At 28.5% G+C, this 23,860-nt stretch overlaps 1 protein-coding gene and 1 long non-coding RNA gene across 2 annotated transcripts in view; one reads left to right on the top strand and one right to left on the bottom strand.

Moving 5' to 3' along the window:
* The window catches only part of Rab26 (RAS oncogene family member Rab26), a 170,646-nt gene that overhangs the window by 126,112 nt on the left and 20,674 nt on the right, over positions 1-23,860 (bottom strand). The gene's annotated exons all lie outside the window — the stretch shown is intronic.
* Positions 4,627-19,386, top strand: LOC142237124 (uncharacterized). Its single transcript, XR_012722355.1, has 2 exons — positions 4,627-4,783; positions 19,128-19,386. It is a non-coding gene; the product is annotated as an uncharacterized LOC142237124 (long non-coding RNA).

The following is a 23,860-nucleotide window of genomic DNA, read 5'->3' on the forward strand; positions in this document are numbered from 1 at the left end:
TTGAAAAAATACGGTCCAATGATTCCACCAGCGTACAAACCACACCAAACAGTGCATTTTTCGGGATGCATGGGCAGTTCTTGAACGGCTTCTGGTTGCTCTTCACTCCAAATGCGGCAATTTTGCTTATTTACGTAGCCATTCAACCAGAAATGAGCCTCATCGCTGAACAAAATTTGTCGGACGTAAAGCGCGAAACACATTTCGAACCGAACACTGATTTTGGTAATAAAATTCAATGATTTGCAAGCGTTGCTCGTTAGTAAGTCTATTCATGATGAAATGTCAAAGCATACTGAGCATCTTTCTCTTTGACACCATGTCTGAAATCCCACGTGATCTGTCAAATACTAGTGCATGAAAATCCTAACCTCAAAAGAATCACCCTTTAGTTTGACACCCATGGTTCATCTATATGTATTCTATTGTCTATGAAGACAGTGTCTTGTCTTTGCATAAAAAAGAGTACTTAGAACAAATTTTGACGAGAGCATTGCACAGAGAGAAGAAGAGAACGAATACAAGATACACACTTAGGAAATTTACATATACAACAAATTTGTTATTGTTTCCATTGTCGAATATTATAAATGTTACCTTTAACATTTAATGTTAATTACATGGTAGCTGATATGTTTTTTAACATGTACAACTCGCAAGAGGTAGTTCATTTTTTTTCTGTATATGAACGGCTGTGACTTTCGATGGTCACTTTTTTCATCGAGCCTAGAGTCCAAACATTATTATCAGAGAAATCCATTTAATGCTAAGCCCTTCCCATCAGACTCTAGATGAGTGAGAGCACAGACTAACACACCCCCACCTATAAGTTTATCTTAGATTAGTTTTTATAAAGTTCAACAAATGAAAATTGTGAGGAAAATTTAAATTTCGAAAACTTTGCCATTCAAGTTACGCTAGTTGAAAAAAAAAAACAAGCCTTTGTCAGCAACAGTCCATGGTCTTTTAAACAAAAACCATGTTCTCGGTATGGTGGCGAAGCGAACGGAAATTCTTAGAAAGACAAGGCCAAAGCCAAAGAAAATGGTAAACAACATTGACCCCTCTAAAGGATGCGAGACAATTAAAAAAGGGTCAAGAAACGACAATAACGACAGAAACAGCCTTACGTTTCTGCTCCATCCTTCCTGTGCCTGTGTTAGTACCTCGTCAATTTATGGGATTAAATATAGCCTACAGCCATACATTTTATGAAAAAGGTCAACATTTTTTAATTACTTTCTCGTTTTGTTGTTGTTGTTGTTTTTTCACAAAACCAAATCAAAGACAACGAATACCGGCCCAGAATCTCTGATGTTTCTTAAATTAACATGCAGGATTATTGTGATTATAGTGTGGAGTCATATTACCATTCTACCTTTGATTTGATCTGACTTTGTAATTTAAATGGGGAACTACAAAAGCTTGTGTTAAATATGTATTGTCATTAGGGATACAAGATAGATGGCCAGATGCCTTTAGCAAATCAAGTCAATATCACTTTATGGCTTTAGTTTAGTATGTCCTTTCATCTCTAGTAATGGAAACATAAGACACATTAACATTCCAGCCGTAACAAACTTCGATACATATACTACTTTGTCAATTCAAAGGAAAACATAGGGAGAGGATCACCAAAGGTGTGAGTGACTTAGAATGTTATGAAAAGAGAGTAGAATTGTAGCCAAAGGCCAGAACGACGAGAAGAATGAAGAGTATGAGGTATCTCACTTCATATTAACTCTCATGCTCATAAACAAGTATGGCGAATATGGTGCCCTTACAGCAGGGATGATAAATGATGTTGACGAAAAATTGCTAAAACTGTATTAAAAATTTACATTTCGAAGCCAAAAAGGTGCTAAAATTACATAATATCCATTACAAAGACTATTGTAGAAGTAACTATACGTATATTTAAATCTAGACCGATTCAGATTTTTTTTTAATTTTCTAAAAAAATTGTTTTTTGCAAAATTTTAAATCCTATAAAAAATTTTGTACTAAATTTTATTTCTGCGAAAATTTTGTCAAAATTTTATTTCTATACGAAATTTTGTCAAAATATTATTTCTATAGAAAATTTCAAAATTTTATTTCTATACAAATTTTTTTCAAAATTTGATTTCCGCAGAAAATTTTGTCAAAATCTTATTTCTGCGGAAAATTTTGTTAAAAAAAAATTTAATTCTTTAGGAAATTTTGTTACAATTTTATTTCTATAAAAATTTTGTCAAAATTTTAGTTCTATAGTAAATTTTGTCAAAATTTTATTTAAATAGAAAATTTTGTCAAAATTTTATTTTTATAAAAAATTTTGTCAACAATTTATTTATACAGAATATTTTTTGAAATTTTTATTTCTATAGAAAATTTTATTTGTGCAGAAAATTTTGTAAAAATTTTATTTCAATAGAAAAATTTGTCAAAATGTTATTTCTATATGAAATTTTGTCAAAATATTATTTCTATAGAAAATTTCAAACTGTTATTTCTATAAATTTTTTTTCAAAATTTTACTTCTGCAGAAAATTTTTTCAAAATCTTATTTCTGCGGAAAATTTTGTAAAAATTGTAATCTATAGGAAATTTTGTCAAAATTTTATTTAAATAGGATATGTTGTCAAAATTTTATTTTAATGGAGAATTTTGTCAATAATTTATTTCTATAGAAAATTTTGTCAAAACTTTATTTTTATAGAAAATTTTGTCAACATTTTATTTCTGTAGAAAATTTTGTAAAAATTTTATTTCTGAGAATATTTTGTAAAAATTGTATTTCTATAGGAAATTTTGACTAAATTTTATTTCTGCAGAAAATTTTGTAAAAATTTTATTTCTATAGAAAAATTTGTTAAAATTTTATTTCTATATGAAATTTCAAACTTTTATTTTTATAATTTTCTTTTTTCAAAATTTTATTTCCGCAGAAAATTTTTTTCAAAATCTTATTTCTGCGGAAAATTTTGTAAAAATTGTAATTCTATAGGAAATTTTGTAAAAATTTTATTTCTATAGTAAATTTTGTCAAAATTTTATTTCTATAGTAAATTTTGTCAACATTTTATTTTAATGGAGAATTTTGTCAACAATTTATTTCTATAGAACAATTTTGAAATTTTTATTTCTAAAAAAAATTTTGTCAAAATTTTATTTCTGCAGAAAAGTTTGTAAAAATTTTATTTCTGCGAATATTTTGTAAAAATTGTATTTCTATAGAAAATTTTGACAAAATTTTATTTCTGCAGAAAATTTTGTAAAAATTTTATTTCTATGGAAAAATTTGTTAAAATTTTATTTCTATATGGAATTTTGTCAAAATATTATTTCTGTAGAATATTTCAAACTGTTATTTCTATAGAAATTTTTGTCAAAATTTTATTTCTGCATAAAATTTTGTAAAAATTTTATTTCTATAGAAAAATTTGTTAAAATTTTATTTCTATATGAAATTGTGTCAAAATATTATTTCTATAGAACAGTTTTGAAATTTTTATTTCTATAGAAAATTTTGTCAAAATTTTATTTCTGCAGAAAATTTTGTAAAAATTTTATTTCTGCGAATATTTTGTAAAAATTTTATTTCTATAGAAAATTTTGACAAAATTTTATTTCTATAGAAAATTTTGACAAAATTTTATTTCTGCAGAAAATTTTGTAAAAATTTTATTTCTATAGAAAAATTTGTTAAAATTTTGTCAAAATATTATTTCTATAGAAAATTTCAAAATGTTATTTTTATAAATTTTTTTTTTTCAAAATTTTATTTCCGCAGAAAAATTTGTCAAAATCTTATTTCTGCGGAAAATTTTGTAAAAATTTTAATTCTATAGGAAAGTTTGTCAAAATTTCATTTCTATAAAAAATTTTGTTAAAATTTTATTTGTATAGTACATTTTGTCAAAATTTTATTTTAATAGAAAATTTTGTCAAGATTTTATTTCTATAGAAATATTTGTCATAATTTTATTTTCATAGAAAAATCAAAATCTACCAAAATTAAGAATTCTACCTCTCTACAAAATAGTAAAAAAATTACCAATTTTTGTAGAAATCTACCAAATGTAGGGTTGCCGTAGGGTTGCTGGGCGTTTCAAATATATACACTATCTTATAATACTCTGTTCCTCAGCTTCACGAATGTGGTATAGGCAATATTCCTCTCAAAAATGTTAAGATTCTGTAATAAAAACTAAAATATCTTCATTTTGGAATATGTTTATATCGTCAATGCCCGCTATTCATAATTTTTAGAGTTGAGTTGATATCTGAGACACATTTAGGGCAGAATAGCTCTATATAGAGTAATTGTGATGAAAAAGTACCAAATGGCTCGCGGTCATGTCACGATGCTTTTGACAGTCGAAATGTATAAAAAAAACACAAAAATGTCAACTTTATCAACACTGCCTAACAGACCGATCTCATCATATGTCATCAATACACGTGAAAATCTATTCTATTTTCAAGTAATCAACTTTGTTTAACTTTCATTTTATTCAAACTCATTTTGAATGCTTTAATAAATCGATTTCTTCGTCATTTCCCCTTATTGCATCAATCGAACCATAAAGAGTATATTCATTGAAGTGTAAAATTATTTTCTTCTCTCTTAATAGCCTTTAATGCCGCTCCAGAGATAAATGCAATATAATATGCTTTCAAAGCACTACAACCTAATTACACAATCTTCTCATATATATGGCTGTGTGTGTATATGTTATGTGTCTAATGGAATGACTTGAAGTAAAAAAAAAACTATGCAGTTATTGAGAGAAATAGAGTGAGTATTTATGTTTATTTGTGGAATTTCTTTGTAAAAGGGCTTGAGATGCCGGTTGAGGTTTATGGTACTCAATCTCTTATTGATTGGAAATTATAAAAAAAATGGAGAAAGACAACTCAATGAATAATGTTGATGTATATAATGGAATTATTACACATGAGAGTATGTGAATGAGAGAGGTCCATGTGAAATGTATGTGGTTTTGCTATGGTCAGAATATGCAAATACCCTTAAATTTTTTTTGCGCAATAAAAATTGTTACAGAATTTAATTTCGAGAAAAAGGCGATTAAACATTCTGGAACAAAAACCAAACCATGATCTAATATTGCCAAGGACACTCAAACTTCTACACGCGGTAAAAAAAAAAAAAAACGAGTCAATTGTGCTTCAAAATGTTTCAACGATTAGCACTTTTATTGGATGGAATTATATATGTCCCCAATCTTACGGGGACATATAATTGTACATAATTTTAATTGGAAATTCAGAATAATTATGTTATAAATACTTTAACACTAAAGAAAATTTAGAGTGAAAAGCAATCACTGATTTTACATTGATGATTCACAAATTAAACCTCTGAGAATTTAGACGATTGTGGGCACGGTTGCCATTAAAAAACATAATAATTTGAAGCATTTTATCAAATTTTTGTGGTTACTATGAAACAAAAAATGTTTTTTCTTCGAAAGAAATATTTCATTATTTTATTTTAGAAGTTTATTTCAGGATTTGCTATATCATATATTATGATCTCTCTTATTAGCACAAATTTTTTGGGTGTATAAATATACCTTGAATTACGTCGAATTTTAAACGTTTTAATGATTTAGCTTGCACCATCAAGGGAAACTTACTACTTCTTTACAAAAGGAGAACTTACTTACAATGACCAACACGGAAGGAAACTTTTTCCAAAACTTTATTTCTATACAAAATTTTGTCAAAATTTTATTTTTATGGAAAATTTTGTCTAAATTTTATTTCAAAGGAAAAGAGTTATGTTTGTACGAATTTATTTCGGCATAAGCCAACTATCATGTAAAACGTTTTTTCGGAAGGTTCATGTGTGGTTCATTGTTGGGTTTAATGAACTGCCTGAATTTATTCTGATAATTGGTTGATAGTTTTGCTGCAAGTAGAGGATGCTGATGAGGAATGTGGTAATTCCGAAACGTGCGTCCATCCAACCATCTTGCAGTCTATAGGGATTTGCCCAAATAAATTTGACAAACATTATTTTCCTCTGTCGACTAAACTACACTTGTAGTTTAGTCAATGCATGGTTTTAAGCTGAAATCAAAAAACAACAACAATGATTAAATTTTATTTCTATAGAAAATAATAATATACTTTTCTCTAATATACTTTCCCTCTGTTGGTTAAGCTACTCTTGTAGTTTAGTCAACGCAATGGTTTTAAGCTGAGATCAAAACAACAAATATGATTGAAGAACAAACCATCAATAAAAAAAATAAACAAAAATTTTATTTTTATAGAAAATTATTTCAAAATTTTAACTCAATAGAAAATTTTGTCAAAATTTTATTGCTGTAGACAATTTTGTGAACATTTTGTCAAAATTTTATTTCTAAAGAAAATTTTGTCAAAATTTTATTACTATAGAAGATTTTGTAACAATTTTATTGCTATAGAAAATTTTGTCAAAATTTTATATCTATAGAAAATTATGCCAAAATTGTAGTTCAATAGAAAATTTGGTAACAGTTTTATTTCTATAGAAAATTTTGACATAATTATATTTCTACAGAAAACTTTGTCAAAATTTTATTTCTATAGAAAATTGTGTCAATTTTTTTTTTTTTTTTGTATATAGAAAATTTTGTAAAAATTTTATTTCTATAGAAAATTTTGTCAAAATTTTATTTCTATAGAAAATTTAGCCAAAATGTTATTTCTATTGAAAATTTTGTAAAAATTTTATATCTACAGAAAATTTTGTCGAAATGTTATTTCCAAAGGAAAATTTGTCAAAATGTTATTTCTATAGAAAATTTTGTTAAAATTTTATTTCTAAAGAAAATTTTGTCAAAATTTAATTTCTAAAGAAAATTTTGTCAAATTTTTATTTCTAAAGAAAATTTTGTCATAATTTTATTTCTATAGAAAATTATTCCAAAATTGCAGTTCAATAGAAAATGTTGTCATAGTTTTATTTCAATAGAAAATTTTGTCAAAATTTTATTTCTATAGAAAATTATGGCAAAATTGTAGTTCAATAAAAAATTTTGTCACAGTTTTATTTCTATAGAAAATTTTGGCATAATCAAAATTTTATTTCTATAGAAAATTGTGTCAATTTTTTTTTTGTATATAGAAAATTTTGTAAAAATTTTATTTCTATAGAAAATTTTGTCAAAATTTTATTTCTATAGAAAATTTAGCCAAAATGTTATTTCTATTGAAAATTTTGTAAAAATTTTATATCTATAGAAAATTTTGTCGAAATGTTATTTCCAAAGGAAAATTTGTCAAAATGTTATTTCTATAGAAAATTTTGTCAAAATTTTATTTCTAAAGAAAATTTTGTCAAAATTTAATTTCTAAAGAAAATTTTGTCAAGTTTTTATTTCTAAAGAAAATCTTGTCATAATTTTATGTCTATAGAAAATTATTCCAAAATTGTAGTTCAATAGAAAATGTTGTCATAGTTTTATTTCAATAGAAAATTTTGTCAAAATTTTATTTCTATAGAAAATTATGCCAAAATTGTAGTTCAATAGAAAATTTTGTCACAGTTTTATTTCTATAGAAAATGATGTATTTTTTTTTTTGGTTTATATTGAAAATTTTGTCAAAATTTTATTTCTTTAGAAAATTTAGCCAAAATGTTGTTGCTATTGAAAATTTTGTAAAAATTTTATTTCTATAGAAAATTTTGTGGAAATGTTATTTCCAAAGGAAAATTTGTCAAAATGTTATTTCTATAGAAAATTTTGTCAAAATTTTATTTCTATAGAAATTTATTCCAAAATTGTAGTTCAATAGAAAATGTTGTCGTAGTTTTATTTCTATAGAAAATTTTGTCAAAATTTTATTTCTCTAGAAAATTATGCCAAAATTGTAGCTAAATAGAAAATTTTGTCACAGTTTTATTTCTATAGAAAATTTTGTCACAATTTTATTTCTACAGAAAATTTTGTCACAATTTTATTTCTATAGAAAATTTTGTCAAAATTTTATTTCTAAAGAAAATTTTGTCAAAATTTAATTTCTAAAGAAAATTTTGTCAAATTTTTATTTCTAAAGAAAATTTGGCATAATTATATTTCTACAGAAAACTTTGTCAAAATGTTATTTCTATAGAAAATTGTGTAATTTTTTTTTTGTATATAGAAAATTTTGTAAAAATTTTATTTCTATAGAAAATTTTGTAAAAATTTTATTTCTATAGAAAATTTTGTCAAAATTTTATTGCTATAGAAAAATTTGTCAAAATTTTATTTCTAAAGAAAATTTTGTCAAAACTTTATTTCTAAAGAAAATTTTGTCATTATTTTATTTCTACAGAAAATTGTGCCAAGAATATAGTTCAATAGAAACTTTTGCCACAGTTTTATTTCTATTGAAAATTTTGGCATAATTATATTTCTACAGAAAACATTGTCAAAATTTTATTTCTATGGAAAATTGTGTAAATTTTTTTGTCACAATTTTATTGCTATAGAAAATTTTGTCACAATTTTATTGCTATAGAAATTTTTGTCAAAATTTTATTGCTATAGAAAATTATGCCAAAATTGTAGTTCAATAGAAAATATTGTAAAAATTTTATTTCTATAGAAAATTTTGTCGAAATGTTATTTCCAAAGGAAAATTTGTCAAAATGTTATTTCTATAGAAAATTTTGTCAAAATTTTATTTCTATAGAAATTTATTCCAAAATTGTAGTTCAATAGAAAATGTTGTCATAGTTTTATTTCTATAGAAAATTTTGTCAAAATTTTATTTCTATAGAAAATAATGCCAAAATTGTAGCTAAATAGAAAATTTTGTCACAGTTTTATTTCTGTAGAATATTTTGGCATAATTATATTTCTATAGAAAAGAATGCCAAAATTGTAGTTCAATAGAAAATTTTGTCACAATTTTATTTCTATAGAAAATTTTGTCACAATTTTATTTCTACAGAAAACTTTGTCAAAATTTTATTACTATAGAAAATTTTGCCAATTTTTTTTTTGTGTATAGAGAAAATTATTAAAGAATTTTATTTCTATAGAAAATTTTGTCAAAATTTTATTTCTAAAGAAAATTTTGTCAAAATTTAATTTCTAAAGAAAATTTTGTCAAATTTTTATTTCTAAAGAAAATTTTTAAAACTAGCCAAAATGTTATTGCTATTGAAAATTTTGTAAAAATTTTATTTCTATAGAAAATTTTGTGGAACTGTTATTTCCAAAGGAAAATTTGTCAAAATGTTATTTCTATAGAAAATTTTGTCAAAATTTTATTTCTATAGAAATTTATTCCAAAATTGTAGTTCAATAGAAAATGTTGTCGTAGTTTTATTTCTATAGAAAATTTTGTCAAAATTTTATTTCTCTAGAAAATTATGCCAAAATTGTAGCTAAATAGAAAATTTTGTCACAGTTTTATTTCCATAGAAAATTTTGTCACAATTTTATTGCTATAGAAAATTTTGTCAAAATTTTATTGCTATAGAAAATTATGCCAAAATTGTAGTTCAATAGAAAATTTTGTAAAAAATTTATTTCTATAGAAAATTTTGTCAAAATTTTATTTCTATAGAAAATTTAGCCAAAATGTTATTTCTATAGAAAATTTTGTAAAAATTTTATTTCTATAGAAATTTATTCCAAGATTGTAGTTCAATAGAAAATGTTGTCATAGTTTTATTTCTATAGAAAATTTTGTCAACATTTTATTGCTATAGAAAATTATGCCAAAATTGTAGTTCTATAGAAAATTTTATCACAATTTTATTTCTACAGAAAACTTTGTCAAAATTTTATTTCTATAGAAAATTGTGTAATTTTTTTTTGTATATAGAAAATTTTGTCATATTTTTATTTGTACAGAAAACTTTGTCAAAATTTTATTTCTATAGAAAATTGAGCCAATATGTTATTTCTATAGAAAATTTGGTCAAAATTTTATTTCTTTAGAAAATTTTGTCACAATTTTATTTCTATAAAAAAGTTTATCAAAATTCTATTCCTTTAGAAAATTTTATCAAAAATTTATTTCTATAGAAAATTTTGTCAAAAGTGTATTTACATGGAAAATTTTGTAAAAATTTAATTTTTAAAGGATATTTTGTTCAAGTTTTATTTCTATAAAAAAATTTTGTCAAAATTGTATTTATATGAAAAATTTTGTCAAAATTTCATTTTTAAAGGAAACTTTGTCAAAATTTTATTTCTATCGAAAATTTTGCCAAAATTTTATTTCTATAGAAAATTTTGCCAAAATGTTATTTCTATTGAAAATTTTGTCAAAATTTTATTTCTTTAGAAAATTTAGTCAAAATGTTATTTTTATATAACATTTTGTCAAAATCTTATTTCTATGGGAAATTTTGTCAAAATTTTATTTATATTGAAAATTTTTTTCTCCGTTGAATCGACTTTTATAAAACAAAAAATACCAAAATTTTATTTTTCATAGAAATTTATGTGCTGTAGAAAAAATTGCTAAACTTCTATAAATTTAATTTAAACCAGTATAAATGTTGTACTTCATTGGTATTCATACAAATTTCTTATATCTCAGACACTTCTTAGAAAAAGCCTAAACTATTTATTTTCACTTCATGCTCTTCGTATTTTGTCAACATTCACAGCTGTTGCTAATGCCTTGAACAAAAAGCCTTCATCAAATGGCCTCTCTGGAAGAATACTCGGATTTTCACAGCGACATCAATTTAAGGTTAATAAAATTGCTCCCTAAAGACTGTTGTCATTGGCATAATTCTATTTATCAGGAGCAAAAACAAAAAAAGAAACTTTGAATTTGTTTACAACTTTTCTTTATTATGGGCAGCGTGAATTCAATTTATGTTCCATTTGTTGATACATTCATCTTTGAAGAATTTACAAATTGTCTTCTTATAAAGGAGCTTACACACAAACTATAGGACCCATTCTTTGCATCTGATGTTGGTTTTTTTAATGTAAAATTTACTTACAATTGTATTAAAACAATAACAAAAGCTAAACAAATTTTGATTTTTTTTTTACGAATTAGTTCCCAAAATTATTTAATGGAAAATTTTTTGGTTTAAATCTAGATTCCTCTCCATTTAAGGCCCTATTATTTTTTGATATTGTGTACGAGACGTTCTCAACTGTATCAATGTAAATAAATGATTTCCTTTGACGTGAAAATAGATGCAATCGTCTAGACCAGAAGCAACTAACCCTACGGGAAATTTATGCAAATTGCCACTGACGGACCTATCACAGGACTGGTACCGGTGATCCAGTTTGTCACAGTTTTTAAATAGTCATAATTTAATGATTTCCATACTCGCTTGATATAAAAATCTTATTGGACCTACAAATTTAGTGAAGTAGAATTACCAGAATAACCTATTGTTCAATATATTTCAAAAGTTTGTCATTTTTGGTGCGATTCGGATAACCAGACTGACACAGATTCCTAAGAGTTTGTCAGAGACTGGTTCATGAGGACCTATCTATGGAGTGCTATTACTAAAATGTCCCAGGACGTGTCCTAAAGTGTAAATTTACCCCGTCAATGACAAACCCATGTTAAAGTGCCCGGTCCCTTCCATACGTCTTGAGCAGAACTAGGACTGGCCCATGCGCACCAGGGACTAGTCCTGTACCGGTCCTGTGGTTGATCCATTTCCCGTAGGGAACCAACACCAATACCTTAACTAATGGACTACAGTGTAGTTTCATATGTGGATGTATAGTTAAATTTTACTACAGGTGAATAGGAGCGTGTGTGTGTGTGTGTGAGTATACATATGGTCATAGCTCTTGTTCACTGTTCTGTGAAACGGAAATGAAAATGTTAGACTCAAACACATAAGAGAGACTCTCAATATTTTAGTTGAGTTGCTAAAAATAGGGAAGACCTCTACATCTACATAAAAGTCTATGTATGTCGTCTGTCTATTTAAAACATTGAAAATATGTCAATCAATTTGTTAAAAGACAATATGCTGCTATTAATAAAATATAAATTGTAGCATATACCTACACCCACAAAGGAATCACCCCAATGAAAGAAAATGTTGCTTTAATTTAGAAAATTTTAACTAAAATAGTTTTCTAATTACAACGTGTTATAAATAATTGAAGAAAATGTTATATGTTAATTGAAGAAAATTTATTAAAAATAATAAGTTTTTCTGTTGTTTAAGAAAATTAGATATACACATTTTTCAAATTTATTTAGCGCTGCACAAAGTTGAAGACAGGTACAAATTTAGTAAAATGTTTCCATTTGAAATACTTATGAACTGCAGAATATTTTTCTCCAGCAAAGAGGTATCTCACAATTTTTTTTATAAAAATATTTACCTAAAATTCTATAGAAATAAAATTTTGACAAAATTTTCTATAGAAATAAAATTTTGATAAAATTTTCTATAGAAATAAAACTTTGACAAAATTTTCTATAGAAATAAAAATTTCACAAAATTTTCTATAGAAATTATATTTTGACAAAATTTTTCTATAGAAATAAAATTTTGTTAAAATTTTCTATAGAAATAAAATTTTGTTAAAATTTTCTATAGAAATAAAATTTTGACAAAATTTTCTATAGAAATAAAATTTTTAAAATTTTGGCAAAAAAAAAAGTTCGGCCAGGCCGAATCTTATGTACCCTCCACCATGGATTGCGTAGAAACTTCTACGAAAGACTGTCATCCACAAATTTCAACTCACATGGTTGTTAAATATCATATACTACCACCACGTACCAAATTTCAACCAGATCGGATGAATTTTGCTTCTCCAAAAGGCACCAGAGGTCAAATCTGGGGATCGGTTTATATGGGAGCTATATATTATTATGGACTGATAGGAACCAATTCCTGGTGTTGGATACCCTATACTAACATCACGTACCAAATATCAACCGAATGGGAAGAATTTTGCTCTTCCAAGGTGCTCCGGAGGTCAAATCTGGGGATCGGTTTATATGGGGGCTATATATAAATATGGACCGATTGCGACCAAAATTTTAATGGGTATTTGATGCCATATATTAAAACCACGTACCAAATATCAAGTGAATCAGATGAATTTTGGTCTTCCAAGAGGCTCCGGAGGTCAAATCTGGGGATCGGTTTATATGGGGGCTATATATAATTATTGACCGATTTGGACCAATTTTTGCAAGGTTGTTAGAGACCATATACTAACACCATGTGCCAAATTTCAGCCGGATCGGATGAAATTTGCTTCTTTTAGAAGCTCCGCAAGCCAAATCGGGGGATCGGTTTATATGGGGGCTATATACAATTATGGACCGCTATGGACCAATTTTTGCATGGTTGTTAGAGTCCATATACTAACACCATGTATCACATTTCAGCCGGATCGGATGAAAATTGTTTCTCTTAGAGGCTCTGTACGCCAAATCGGGGGTTCGGTTTATATGGGGGCTATATATAATTATGGACCGATGCTATGGACCAATTTTTCCATGGTTGTTAGATACCATATACTAGCACCATGTACCAAATTTCAGCCGGATCGGATGAAATTTGCTTCTCTTAGAGGCCTCGCAAGACAAATTTGGGGGTCCGTTTATATGGGGGTTATACGTAGAAGTGGACCGATATGGCCCATTTGCAATACCATCCGACCTACATCAATAACAACTACTTGCGCCAAGTTTCAAGTCGATAGCTTGTTTCGTTCGGAAGTTAACGTGATTTCAACAGACGGACGGACGGACGGGCGGACATGCTCAGATCGACTCAGAATTTCACCACGATCCAGAATATATATACTTTATGGGGTCTTAGAGCAATATTTCGATGTGTTACAAAGGGAATGACAAAGTTAATATACCTCCATCCTATGGTGGAGGGTATAAACAAATAAAAAAAATGAAAAAAGGGTATAAAAAATAACAAAATTGCTACAGAAAAGTTTTCTATAGAAATAAAATTTTGAGAAAATTTTCGCTACGAAAAATATTTTCACAAAGTTTTTTATAGATTAAAGTTAACAAAATTTCCTTTAAAAATGAAATTTTGACAAAATTTTCCATCTAAATACAATTTTGACAAAATTTTGTATAGAAATAAAATTTAAACAAAATTTCCTTTAAAAATGAAATTTTTTCACAATTTTCCATATAAATACAATTTTGACAAAATTTTCTATAGAAATAAATTTTTGACAAAATATTCTAAAGGAATATAATTTTGATAAATTATTTTTATAGAAATGAAATTTTGACAAAATTTTCTATAAAAATAAAATTTTGACACAATTTTCTATAGAAATAAAAATTTCTATAGGAATAAATTTTTGACAAAATTTTCTAAAGGAATAGAATTTTGATAAACTTTTTTATAGAAATGAAATTGTGACGGAATTTTCTATAGAAATTAAATTTTGATAAAATTTTCTATAGAAATAAAATTTTGACAAAACTTTCTATAGAAATAAAATTTTGACAAAATTTTCTATAGAAATAAAATGTTGAAAAAATTTTCTATAGGAATAAAATTTTGACAAAATTTTGTATTAAAATAAAAATTCGACAAAATATTCTATAGAAATAACATTTTGGCAAAATTTTCTATAGAAGTTAATTATTAATAAAATTTTCTATAGAAAATTTTCATACACACAAAAAAATTTCTGATTCAATCACGAAATTAATTGATCCAATTAATTTTTTAATTGAAGTGTCTTCAATCCCAGAAATGATGGTATCAATTAAAAAATTAATTGAAAGTAAAATAAAAAATAATTGATCCAATTAAAAAACTAATTGATACTATTAATTTGTGTGATTGATTTTTGTTTCAATTAAAAAATTTTCTGAACCAATTAAACTTTTAATTGAATATTTTTTAGAACTCAATTAAAATTTTAACTGGAAAAATTTTCGTAAAATTTTTTTGCTGTGTAGGAATAATATTTTGACAAAATTGTTTATAGAAAACAAATTTTAGCAAAATTTTCTATAGAAATATTTTTTTTTCTGTAGAAGTAAATTTTTGACAAAATTTTTATAAAAATAAAATTTTGACAAAATTTTCTATTGAAATAAATTTTTGACAAAATTTTCTATAGAAATGAAATGTTGACAAAATTTTCTATAGAAATAAAATTTTGACAAAATTTTCTAAAGGAATAGAATTTTGATAAACTTTTTTAAAGAAATAAAATGTTGACAAAATTTTCTATAGAAATAAAATTTTGACAAAATTTTCCATATAAATACAATTTTGACAAAATTTACTGTAGAAATAAATTTTTGACAAAAATTTTCTAAAGGAATAGAATTTTGATAAATTTTTTTATAGAAATGAAATTTTGACAAAATTTTCTATAGAAATAAAATTTTGACAAAATTTTCTATAGAAATGAAAATTTCTATAGGAATAAATTTTTGACAAAATTTTTTTAAGGAATAGAATTTTGATAAACTTTTTTTGGAATTACATTTTGACAAAATTTTCTATTAAAATAAAATTTTTACAAAATTTTCTATAGAAATAAAATTTTGACAAAATTTTCTATTAAAATAAAAATTTGAAAAAATTTGCTATTAAAATAAAATTTGACAAAATTTGCTATTAAAATAAAAATTCGACAAAATATTCTATAGAAATAACATTTTGGCAAAATTTTCTATAGAAGTTAATTATTGATAAAATTTTCTATACAAATTAATTATTGATTTCTGATTCAATCACGAAATTAATTGATCCAATTAATTTTTTAATTGAAATGTCTTCAATCCCAGAAATGATGGTATCAATTAAAAAATTAATTGAAAATAAATTAAAAAATAATTGATCCAATTACAAAACTAATTGATGCTATTAATTTGTTTGATTGATTTTTGTTTCAATTAAAAAATTTGCTGAACCAATTAAACTTTTAATTGAATATTTTTTAAAACTCAATTAAAATTTTAACTGGAAAAAATTTTCGTAAAATTTTTTTCTGTCTAGGAATAAAATTTTGACAAAATTGTTTATAGAAAAGAAATTTAGGCAAAATTTTCGATAGAAATATTTTTTTTTCTATAGAAGTAAATTTTGACAAAATTTTTATAAAAATAAAAATTTGACAAAATTTTCTATAGAAATAAATTTTTGACAAAATTTTCTATGGAAATAAAATGTTGACAAAATTTTCTATAAAAATAAATTTTTGACAAAATTTTCTAAAGGAATAGAATTTTGATAAACTTTTTTAAAGAAATAAAATGTTGACAAAATTTTCTATAGAAATAACATTTTGACAAAATTTTCTATAGAAAAAAATTGTGACAAAATTTTCTATAGAAATAAAATTTTGAGAAAATTTTCTAAAGGAATAGAATTTTGATAAACTTTTTTATAGAAATAAAATTTTGACAAAATTTTCTATTAAAATAAAAATTTGACAAAATTTTCTATAGAAATAAAATGTTGACAAAATTTTCCATAGAAATAAAATTTGAACAAAATTTGCTCCAAAATAAAATTTAGACAAAATTTGCTATTAAAATAAAAATTCGACAAAATATTCTATATGAATACTATTTTGACAAAATTGTTTATAGAAAACAAATTTTGGCAAAATTTTCTATAGAAATATTTTTTTTTCTAATTTTGACAACAAAAAAAAACATTAACAAAATTTTCTATAGAAGTAAATTTTTAACAAAATTTTCTATAAAACAATATTTTTGACAAAATATTCTATAGAAATAAAACTGTGACAAAATTTTCTATTGAACTATATTTTTGGCATTATTTTCTGTAGAAATAAAATTATGACCAAATTTTCTATACAAATAAAATTTGACAAAATGTCATGTTTGTAAAAAAACATAAGTGATAATATCCTTCGAATTATTTCGTGCGCGAGCAACATTTGTTGGATTTGGTTAATCTTGAAACACCCATACCCACCCTGTCGACAGCGGTTTACTTTGGGGCTCAATCGTCCCAATCGACGCGAGCCGTTTTTAAGCGTGCAATTTTGTTTCAAGGTCCAATGTTCATGAAATATTGAATGGATGCTGGTATCTGTAATGCCTAATGTTGTCTTAATGACACGATAGCTCAAACTATGATCTTGAACTACGAACTTGGTTGAATGACAAAAACACTGGTCCTTGATGAAGCGTTATTGCCAAAAATTGAATTAAATTTATCGATGCACTGTTGATGAGTTGATCACAAATGTCACGCTGTATGATAGAGCTGTCAGTTGGCAGATTGCAACACTACGATTGACTAATCCCAACATATAAAAGGCAACCCTCGCATGTCACTTTTGAACTTGACACACTTACACAAAACCAATGATTTAGTAAAATATCTCAATTATTGCTAAAATATAAGCTAATATAAAATATATCTAAAATAGATTTTTTTTCTCCTGAAGCTATTACCAAAGGAATGACGAACTTATCGTTTGGATAATTAAATTACCGTATAAATTTTCTAAGTCTTCCTTCCTATGTATATTGTATCAATACTTTGAAACAACTTTTTTCCACATGTTGATGAAAATAATGAGCAACCTACAACCGTTTTTATAAATTTCATTGTAAAAAGCCAACACCTAATGCCCACACAAATGAACAAACGTGGGCCACCGTAACGCATGTGGATTATGCCGTAATTAGGGAAGATGAAAAACTCATACGCCATGGTGGCCAAATAACAGGTAGCCTGATAAGTCCCCGGTCTGACACATAGATGGCGTCGCTAGTATTAAATGCATATTATTTTTATATAGTACCAACCTTCAAATGATTCGTATCAAAATTTGACATCTGTAAGTCAATTAGTTTGTGAGATAGAGCGTCTTTTGTGAAGCAACTTTTGTTGTTGTGAAAAAATGGGAAAAAAAGGAATTTCGTGTTTTGATAAAATACTGTTTTCTGAAGGGAAAAAATACGGTGCAAGCAAAAATTTGGCTTGATAATTAGTTTCCGGACTCTGCCCCAGGGAAATCAACAATAATTGATTGGTATGCAAAATTCAAGCGTGGTGAAATGAGCACGGAGGACGGTGAACGCAGTGGACGCCCGAAAGAGGTGGTTACCGACGAAAACATCAAAAAAATCCACAAAATGATTTTAAATGACCGTAAAATGAAGTTGATCGAGATAGCAGAGGCCTTAAAGATATCAAAGGAACGTGTTGGTCATATCATTCATCAATATTTGGATATGCGGAAGCTCTGTGCAAAATGGGTGCCGCGCCAGCTCACATTTGACCAAAAACAACAACGACTTGATGATTCTGAGCGGTGTTTGCAGCTGTTAACTCGTAATACACCCGAGTTTTTCCGTCGATATGTAACAATCGATGAAACATGGCTCCATCACTACACTCCTGAGTCCAATCGACAGTCGGCAGAGTGGACAGCGACCGGTGAACCGTCTCCGAAACGTGGAAAGACTCAAAAGTCCGCTGGCAAAGTAATGGCCTCTGTTTTTTGGTATGCGCATGGAATAATTGTTATCGATTATCTTGAGAAGGGAAAAACCATCAACAGTGACTATTATATGGCGTTATTGGAGCGTTTAAAGGTCGAAATCGCGGCAAAACGGCCCCATATGAAGAAGAAAAAAGTGTTGTTCCACCAAGACAACGAACCGTGCCACAAGTCATTGAGAACGATAGCAAAAATTCATGAATTGGGCTTCAAATTGCTTCCCCATCCACCGTATTCTCCAGATCTGGCCCCCAGCGACTTTTTCTTGTTCTCAGACCTCAAAAGGATGCTCGCAGGGAAAAAATTTGGCTGCCATGAAGAGATGATCGCCGAAACTGAGGCCTATTTTGAGGCAAACCCGAAGGAGTACTACCAAAATGGTATCAAACAATTTGAAGGTCGTTATAATCGCTGTATCGCTCTTGAAGAGAACTATGTTGAATAATAAAAACGAATTTTGACAAAAAAAAAATGTGTTTTTCTTTGTTAGACCGGGGACTTATCAGCCAACCTGTTAACTTTTTACTAACTAATTTGAGACGACCTTTAGCTAACTCAATATTTATGCAATCTTGAATCAGTTGAATTTTTCCCAAACTCACTTTTTCTCGATCAGCAATGAGTTACCTTTTCGCCCACTCTAAGCTGATGCTTAATAATTTAACTTTCCTTTTTTTCCACTAGAACCCATCATTATCAGTGACGGAATAACATAAATGGAAACTTCGAATTAAATGTCTGTTTGAAGATGAAGATATTGGGAAATACACTTAAACCTTTTGGACTTCCCCGAAAAGTAGGTACAACTCGTTCTGAGTTAAATGAGAAAAATTAAGGCAACACTCAAACTCAAGACAAGATGAACTCAACTAATATTACCCGAATTTTTATGTACGTTATATTTTATTTATTGTAAAATAAATTTAAAAAACCTGAATTGTTATTATTATTTTTTAATTAATTCAAAATAAAACAAGTATATACGGCCGCAAGTTCGGCCAGGCCGAATCTTATGTACCCACCACCATGGATTGCGTAGAAACTTCTACGAAAGACTGTCATCCACAATCGAATTACTTGGGTTGTGGTATCTTAAAACTTCTTAACATCGTTTTCTAAATTGTGATTTAGTCCATGCATTGTATATATTAGACAAAAAAGTTGTGTATAGTTAAGTCTACAAATAATTACGAATCGATATGGACTTTTTGTACGCAGAGAGCCAGAATTGAAATATGGGGGTCGCTTATATGGGGGCTATATATATATATAATATATATAATTATGAACTTGATATGGACCAATTTTTGTGTGATTGGTGATCGATTTATCTGAGGGCCATATATAACTATAGACCGATATGGACCTAGTTAGGCATGGTTGTTAACGACCATATACTAGCACAATGTACCAAATTTCAACTCACTCGGATGAAATTTGCTCCTCCAAGAGGTTCCAAAACCAAATCTCGGGATCGGTTTATATGGGGCTATGTACGATTATGGACTGATATGGACCACTTTTGGCATGGTTGTTAAATATCATATACTACCACCACGTACCAAATTTCAAGCAGATCGGATGAATTTTGCTTCTCCAAAAGGCACCGGAGGTCAAATCTGGGGATCGGTTTATATGGAAGCTATATATAATTATGGACTGATAGGAACCAATTCCTGCATGGTTGTTGGATACCATATACTAACATCACGTACCAAATTTCAAACGAATGGGAAGAAATTTACTCTTCCAAGGGGCTCTGGAGGTCAAATCTGGGGATCGGTTTATATGGGGCCTATATATAATAATGGACCGATTTCGACCAATTTTTGCATGGGAGTTTGAGGCCATATATTAGCACCACGTACCAAATTTCAACTGAATCAGATGAATTTTGGTCTTCCAAGAGGTTCCGGAGGTCAAATCTGGTGATCGGTTTATATGGGGGCTATATATAATTATGAACCGATGTGGACCAATTTTTGCATGATTGTTCGAGACCATATATTTACACCATGTACCAAATTTCAGCCGGATCGGATGAAATTTGCTTCTCTTAGGGCCTCGCAAGCCAAATCGGGGGATCGGTTTATATGGGGGCTACATATAATTATGGACCGATGTGGATCAATTTTTGCATGGTTGTTAGAGACCATATACTAAAACCATGTACCAAATTTCAGCCGGATCGGATGAAATTTGCTTCTCTTAGGGGCCTCGCAAGCCAAATCGGGGGATCGGTTTATATGGGGGCTACATATAATTATGGACCGATGTGGACCAATTTTTGCATGGTTGTTAGAGACCATATACTAACACCATGTACCAAATTTCAGCCGGATCAGATGAAATTTGCTTCTCTTAGAGGCCTCGCAAGCCAAATCGGGGGATCGGTTTATATGGGGGCTACATATAATTATGGACCGATGTGGACCAATTTTTGCATGATTGTTAGAGACCATATACTAACACCATGTACCAAATTTCAGCCGGATCGGATGAAATTTGCTTCTCTTAGAGGCCTCGCAAGCCAAATTTTGGGGTCCGTTTATATGGGGGCTATAGGTAAAAGTGGACCGATATGGCCCATTTGCAATACCATCCGACCTACATCAATAACAACTACTTGTGCCAAGTTTCAAGTCGATAGCTTGTTTCGTTCGGAAGTTAGCGTGATTTCAACAGACGGACGGACGGACATGCTCAGATCGACTCAGAATTTCACCACGATCCAGAATATATATACTTTATGGGGTCTTAGAGCAATATTTCGATGTGTTACAAACGGAATGACAAAGTTAATATACCCCCCATCCTATGGTGGAGGGTATAATGAATCAAAAATAATAAAACAAAAACAAAATATTTTATTATCCACAAAGAGCTCACCATAAACTAAATATGCTCATATAATATCAGTCTAACGGCCATTTTCATAAAGCTCTGTTAGTGTTCCGTTAACTAACCAACTTTTAAACCGTATTATAGACGAAGCTGCCATCTTGCCCTTTATATTCTATAGGCCAGTTAGGAACTTAACTGACGACAATTGTTCAGTTAAAGTTAACCGGAGAGAAGATATTTGCAATTTACTCTCTGTTAACTGGCAGTTAAAGCCTAACGGAGCTACATAGGTTAGGTTAGGTTAGGTGGCAGCCCGATGTATCAGGCTCACTTAGACTATTCAGTCCATTGTGATACCACATTGGTGAACTTCTCTCTTATCACTGAGTGCTGACCGATTCCATGTTAAGCTCAAGGAAAAGGGACCTACTTTTTATAGCCGAGTCCGAACGGCGTTCCACATTGTAGTGAAACCACTTAGAGAAGCTTTGAAACTCTCAGAAATGTCACAAGCATTACTGAGATGGGATAATCCACCGCTGAAAAACTTTTTGGTGTTCGGACGAAGCAGGCGGGCATGCTAACCATTGCACCACGGTGGCTCCCGGAGATACATGAAAATGGCCGCAAAGCTAACTCACTTTGAGCTAACTTTTGGTTATGTAGGGTTGAGTGAGGACTGACTCGTTCCAATGACAACACGCGTTAAAACTGAATAGGATTTTACATGGGAAATGAGTTAGGTTTTGAGTCACCTGTGACTCAGTTATGACTAACAATTTATTAACTTAAAGTCACCTCAATTTCCTACAGGGCTGATTTCCTTTATCGAATTTTCATTTTCTTTTTGCTATACATGCACAAAGGTACTCACATACAATAAAATGCCATTTTAAAAATGCAAACTATAACAAAAACTTCAAAGTCAAACATATTTTCTGAATTTCAAACCAAAAATGCAAAATCTTTAAAATATCCTCTTAGCCTACATTTGAAGTCTTTTTATTTATAATCCAAACATTCAATAACCCACTTAATTCAAAAATGATATCTTTAATTTGCAAAATGTTGGTTTTTTTTTACTTCAAGAAATCTTTTCCTTAGTTCAAAGACATTCGCGTTTAGAGAAGTGATGTTTATTTCCAAGATATGTATCCTAAATTTAATGAAAAAAAATTAAAGCAAATATTATGTATTTTATTTTAAATAAATTTGTGCTTAATATAGCAAAAACCGTATATTCTAAAATTAAGATTCCATAATCTTTGATATAAGGTTAATAAATTTTGTATTTATACCCTGCGCCACACTGTGGAACAGGGTATTATAAGTTAGCGCATATGTTTGTAACACCCAGAAGGAGACGAGATAGACACATGGTGTCTTTGGCAATAATGCTCAGGGTGGGACCCTGAGTCGATATAAGCATGTCCGTCTGTCCGTCCGTCCGTCCGTCTGTCTGTGAACACAATTTTGTGATCAAAGTCTAGGTCGCAATTTAAGTCCAATCGCCTTCAAATTTGGCATATGTTCCTAATTTGGGTCAGAATAGCACCCTATTGATTTTGGAAGAACTCGGCGCAGATTTAGATATAGCTCCCATATATATATTTCGCCCGATATGCACTAATATGGACACAGCAGCCAGAGTTTTATACCGATTTGCTTGAAATTTTGTACAAAATTTTGTAACACCCAGAAGGAGACGAGATAGACACATGGTGTCTTTGGCAATAATGCTCAGGGTGGGTCCCTGAGTCGATATAACCATGTCCGTCTGTCCGTCCGTCCCTCCGTCCGTCTGTCTGTGAACACATTTTTGTGATCAAAGTCTAGGTCGCAATTTAATTCCAATCGTCTTCAAATTTGGCACATGTTCCTAATTTGGGTCAGAATAGCACCCTATTGATTTTGGAAGAACTCGGTTCAGATTTAGATATAGCTCCCATATATATATTTCGCCCGATATGCACTAATATGGACCCAGCAGCCAGAGTTTTATACCGATTTGCTTGAAATTTTGTACAAACATAACACATAGTCGTATAGTCAAGTGTGCAAAATGTGATTGAAATCGGTTCAGATTTAGATATAGCTCCCATATATATCTTTCGCCCGATATGGACTAATATGGTCCTAAAAGCCAGAGTTTTTGCCCAATTTGGTTGAAATTTTGCACAGGGAGTAGATTTAGCATTGTAGCTATGTGTGGCAAATTTGGTTGAAATCGATTCAGATTTATATATAGCTCCCATATATATCTTTCGCCCGATATGCACTTATATGGACCTAGAAGCCAGAGTTTTATCCCGATTAGCTTGAAATTTTGCACAAAGAGTACAATTGGTAGTATAGTCATGTGTGCCAAATTTGATCGAAATCGGTTCAGATTTAGATATAGCTTCCATATATATTTTTCGCCCGATATGGACTTATATGGCCCCAGAAGCCAGAGTTTTGGCCGAATTTGGTTGAAATTTTGCACTAGGAGTACAATTAGTAATATAGTCATGTGTGCACAATTTCATTGAAATCGGTTCAGATTTAGATATAGCTCCCATATATATATATTT

This window comes from Haematobia irritans, chromosome 4 (assembly GCF_050003625.1).
Source record: "Haematobia irritans isolate KBUSLIRL chromosome 4, ASM5000362v1, whole genome shotgun sequence".
Classification (NCBI taxonomy): domain Eukaryota; kingdom Metazoa; phylum Arthropoda; class Insecta; order Diptera; family Muscidae; genus Haematobia; species Haematobia irritans.